A 6057-nucleotide genomic window follows, 5' to 3' on the forward strand; every position below is an offset into this window, starting at 1 on the left:
CATGTTTATTAGATATAGTTGTTGCCGCCTGATGATTCTTTTTCTTATTTGCTTTTGGAAGAAACTGCCTTGTCTTTGAGAACCCTGTTTTTGATGACTTCATTTTTCTTTGTAGGTCTTATCGCTTTTATACCTCTTCCTCCTTTGTCGGAAAAATGTCTTCCCGTATCCTTGAGACCCTTTTGAAATGGGTAGATGATTCTGTGCTTATTGAGAAGCCTTTAGATTTTATTACCGAGTTTCGTACCCATAATAGGATTTGTAGTTTGGAGGCTGACGAGCATAAGTATAAATTAGTGGCCCCAGATCCTGAGGACTGGGTTTGTTCTGGGAGGGTTGCTGATTCCGACCCTCACTTTTTCTTTATGTATGTTAGAAACAAGAGACTAAATTGGAGAAAGAATTTGTATATTATTGAATATATTCAAATTGTCTATTCAAGTTGTCTATTTAAGTTGTCTGGAATGATATAATATAAAAAGGGTATTTATAGGTACTAAGAGAATCGTAATAATAAAGATGTAATCTCCTATAATAAATATTCAGATATACTAAATAATACTAATTGATCCTAATTGATTATAATTATATTCTAACATCCCCTCAAACTCAAGTGGCAACTTGAGTTTGAAAGTTATTTAAAACAACGAAATAAAGAGAAAAAAAACTGCATAAACTGATAAAACAGGTGCAGACGGAACTATCAGAAGGAAGCGCAGATGGAACTGCCGCTAGTCTGAAGGAAGCGCAGATGGAATTGCCGCTAGTCTGAAGGAAGCGCAGACAAAACTGCCACTATATTAAGGAAGTGCAGACGGAACTGCCAGAAAGAAACGCAGACGGAACTGCCACAAGAAAGCACAAACGAAACGCAGACGGAACTGAGAGAACACAAACGGAACTGCCACAAGAGAACGCAGATGGAACTGCCACGAGAGAACGCAAACAAAACTGCCACGAGAGAACGCAGATAGAACTGCCGAAAGAGAGTGAAAACTATATGATTTCTTCATGAAAATAGGTAAGCAGCGGATGACAATGGTGTTTGATCATACGACTCGAAAAAAACACAAGACAGAAAAAATAGGCTAGTCGGTGAGATGAAAAAATATCAAAAGAGTGACAAAAGGGAAAGAAGAATGGCATAGAAAAAATAAAAAAACTACGGTGATTTCACCGCAAGAAAAACAACATATCCTCTTCAAGGAGGATATCATGGCTCTAATACCATGTTAGAAACAAGAGACTAAATTGGAGAAAGAATTTGTATATTATTTAGTGTATTCGAATTGTCTATTCAAGTTGTCAATTTAAGTTGTCTAGAATGATACAATATAAAAAGGGTATTTATAGGTACTAAGAGAATCGTAATAATAAAAACGTAATCTCCTATAATAAATATTCAGATATACTAAATAATACTAATTGATCCTAATTATATTCTAACAATGTACGACTGCCTTTTTTACCCGCTTAGGGGTTTTCTTCCCTTTTTCTGATTTTGAAATGGAGGTCTTATCCCACTGCCGAGTTGTCCCTACCCAGCTTTATCCCAATTCTTGGGGTTTCATGAGGATCTACCAACTTGTAAGCCAAGAGCTTGATTTTCCGACTTCTTCTAAGAATCTTTTTCTATCTCTTCCACCTTACCCGACCTTTTAGTAGGCAAAACACACAACAATGGGTGTCTTTCCGAGCTATTCAGGATCGAAAGGTATTTTCCATTTTTGACGAATCCTTCTACGATTTTAAAAACTTTTTCTTCAAGGTCCAGGCTGTAGAGGGCCACCATCCTTTTTTCTTAGATGAGAATAGCCAGCCCCGATTTTCTCTGTACTGGTTGGAGGCCTCCCCTATTGAAAAATATAGTTTGGATGATTTGGATGAGGTGGAGGAGGCCATTATTGGGTTTTTTCGAGAGGCCTGGGGGAGATCCGAATCTGGACACTAAAAAATTCTTTCTTAGTTCTCCAAGTTTAATCCAATCCGAGCTAGGTAGTTTTGATTTTCTTTGTAGCCATTTTTAACAAGTTCTGATTTGCAACGTGTTTTCCTCCGATTTTGTAAGTTGATTGCCTTTTCGTATATTTTCAGAAATGGTGAAAAGTGGGTCTAGTGCTGCCTATCAAAAGGTCTAGGAAGCCAAGGGGAAGGCTCGTACCCGAGCTGATGCTGCGAAGGTCGAAACTACTGGCGTTCCTCCTCCTCTTCATGACTCGGGGACCTCTTCTCTCCCAATTTTGGTAACCTCTGCCTCTGCTTCTCCTCTTCCTCCTCCTGCCCCTGTCCCCCCAGTTCGACCTCCTTCTGAACCCGAAAAAAAAGAAACGTAAGACCTCGGAGACGGGTTCTTCCCCTTCTAGGGAGGCCAACTTGGACGGTCCGAAATTCGTTCAGAAGCACATCTTTCTTCATAGCCAAATTGCTATGGATGATGCTTCCCTTCGAAATTATCTTCAGATTTTGGTTCGGGGGGGAGTTTGGACTGCTGGAATTTGCACTGCTCTTCTTGACATCTTGGGCAAAATTCCCTTGAGTTCTTTGAGCTCTTTCCAAAAAACTGTGGAGGACCTTCAGGGGACGATTGTCCTGTATCAAAAAGAAGAGAAGAGGCTTCAGGGGGAGAATGTCTGGCTGAAGGAGGAGCTGGCCAAGCTTCAGGAGAGGGAAAAGAAGTTAATGGTCCAGTGATTGTTTCTCCTCCTCGCCCTGAGACCGATTCTGAGCTGAAGACTCGTGGGCAACGTGTTGTTGAGTCTCCTCCTCACGAGGAGCAACAGGAGAGATTCCGGCCGAGTTCTTCTGAAGCTCCGACTCCTGCCGCCAAAGAGATCGCTCCGACCCCTCCGACTTCTGCAGTAGACCGGAGCTCTATTCCCCTTGATGACTCCAATCTTCCTTCTCAGTGATTTCAGTTATTAGCGCCTGGCTTGTGGGCCTTTTTTTTGAACAATTTATTTTATGTGATTGTGTGGTGTTGGTTTCTGACATATTGATCCTTAATAGGATCATTAACAAAAAGGTATTTGTTTTCTTGGTCTTTTTTTGGATAAGGGCCTTTAACAAAATATTTTGATTATGCATATTTTGTGGATTGTTTTGACGCTTTTGTCTTCTTGAGGTTTTAAAACCGTTTGCGAAAAAAACTTTTGTCGTGTGGGTTGTTTTGTCTAAGTTAAACAATTTCATTTGCTAAAAAAACTCTTTTTTGAAAATTTGAGAAAGCCTTCGCTTCTACCCTTGGGATTTTCCTATCTCTTTTGTATTCCTTACATATTCAATTCTTGCTTATTGAATTGTTTTCGTGACTTAGGTTATTTTTGCGATGCATTTCGATTTTCTCTCGGATTTTTCGACTAGTAAGTCGTTTAGTGGTATTGTTCCCGAGTTATCATGATCGTCTTTGTAACCTCTTTATACCGACTTGTACCTCGTCGTTTTATCCTGCCGGTCACTTAGGTCGGTCATGGAATTTTTACGCTTTTTCGAGCTTAAATCGGTGCGTTTCATAGAATAATGATGACAATAATAGAATTATAAAGAGGTAGAATAAAATCTTTATTTATTGATGGAGGTAAATTTTATAAAATTTAACTTAGCTACTAAGGGATTTCAAGACTATTAACCCTTAGTCCCCACTTTGATGCCTCGTTAAAATCCCCTTTAGGAAAACCCTCTTTGCGAAAAAATCATGAAGTCGGAAAAAAGAGTACATCTGGAAATGGAGTTCACTTCTAGCTATAATACCTCCTCATGTTGCAAGCATGCCACGATCTTGGGAGCTCGGCTCCACTCAAGTCAGATACCTTATAATATCCCTCACCCGTTGGAGTAGTTCCACTTCTGAAGGTGGATAACTGTCCCTTTATCTTAGGGTTATTGAGATATTTCTTCTGGAAGTGGATGAGAGACTTTGGCGGACAGTTACTTATTTGAATAAGTGTTATCTGCCAACTCATGTGGAGCCCGACCTCTTTGGGGAGGAGCCTATGTGGAGCCCGACCTCTTTCGAATGAAGTTGGATAAGTGGTGAAGGCCAATCTTTAAGTTGAATCTTTTTGACTTACTTGGACCTAGACCATCGTATTGAGTCAGGGTATGAACAAGTAGTATATACTATATAGATCGTTGGTGGCTTTAATTTCATGCAACTCATTCAATTCATTTAATTTGTTTATGACCATTGAGTTTGAAAACTAATTACTTGAATTAGCATGGTATCACTGGATATTTGTGTAAAATACTTTTATAATACATGAAAATTAATTTTTTATATTTATAGTTATAAATTTAATTTTAATATATTATTCGTATAAAATAATTATATTCATGTATTTAGTTATATAATGTCATATAAGTAAAAATAGGGTAAAGTATACTTTTTGTCCTTAAAGTTTAATAAAAGTTTCAAAAATACCCCTAAGTTTTATTTTGTTTCAATTTTGTCCCAGAAGTTTTCGATTTGCATCAAATATATCCTTGACAGCTAAATTTTTTAAAAAATTTAAGATCAATCTAACAATAATACATGAAAATTATGCTTGATTTGCTTATATTGGGGGTTGTTCTTATGAAATTGTTGTTAAATTGGTCTTAAATATTTTGAAAAATTAGTCGACAGGGGTATATTTGATGTAAATCGAAAACTTTTGGGACAAAATTGAAACAAAATAAAACCTAGGGGTATTTTTGAAACTTTTGTGAAACTTCAGGGACAAAAAATATACTTTACCCGTAAAAATAATATTTTTTTATATTAATCACATAAATAATTATTTAAAAGAACAGATGTAATTGAATCACTGATAAATCTGTTAGAACAATCAATTTCTAAAGCAATTTCCAAAATCAATAGTAAAATACAAGCAGCAATATCAACAATCTTTAATGTATGAAACAATAAGAGATGAGCAAGAGAGGCTCCACTAACACAGTATAATTTTTGGCATTCCTCTTTTGTCCTCTTGCCTCTCTTTTAAATCAACCATCCACTAAGTTGTTATAACTAAGTCGCTAATAAAATTATTTTTCTGTAATGCACCCACTAAATTTCATAATCTTTTATCTATGCCGGTTGTTTCTTTATTATAGTACTCTTCTACTCTGATGTTTGGTCATTTGGTCTAATTGAGTTACTGTTTAGAATAATCGAGTTCATATTAATGATTGTGTAAAATATTTTACACTGTCAATACATTAAAATTAAACTCTTACGATAAATTAATAATAAAAAAAAGCTAATAAAATAAGCATTAGATTTATGACAAAAACCAAAGTCAAGAATTTGGCAGGGAATGAAATTGTATAATTTTCTAGGTTTTAAAAAATTAAATTAAAATTTCTTTTACCTTTCCCTCGAAATCTCTCCATCTACATTTCTTGCTGCTTCGTGATTTTTAGTGTTTTTTGTTTTTTCATGCGCGATTTCTAGTGTTTGTTAATTATCTTCTATAACCCATTATAGGTATGGGCTGGGTTGGCATACATTAAATGGGTTTCCTCTTTAGATCGTAGCCCAATATACCTTATAATTGATCCAATTATAACAAAAAAAATTATAAACACAGAATATAGATCTCTCAACTGATTTCTCCCAAAAAAAAAAGATCTTGACCTAGAAATTAAAACAAAAAACACAGTTTTCCTTCCGTTTTAGGCTTTTTGCTCCAAGACACCGCGCAATTATGCCCATAACTTTTCTTATGATGGTGCATTATTATAAAAATATTAAATTTATATTTATGTCATGAGGTTTTCATGAGAGTACATATAGAAATGATCTTATCTTTTAATACGTAAAATTAAATTGACAAAAATCTTATCTTACTCTAATTTAAAAAATACCTAATATAAATAATACATAATATTTATATTAATTAATCTTATTTATATTTTTTTAAATTTAAATTTAAATAAATATTTTAAATTTAATATTATTTTAATTGAATATAACCGAACATCTTCTCAACAAATGAACAAAGGTATGAAGAGGATTTGGTTAATTGATTTATACCAAACATCCCTTTAGAAACTATTATATACTGTTTAGTGCTTCTC

This window comes from Arachis ipaensis, chromosome B06 (assembly GCF_000816755.2).
Source record: "Arachis ipaensis cultivar K30076 chromosome B06, Araip1.1, whole genome shotgun sequence".
In the NCBI taxonomy this organism is placed as follows: Eukaryota; Viridiplantae; Streptophyta; class Magnoliopsida; order Fabales; family Fabaceae; genus Arachis; species Arachis ipaensis.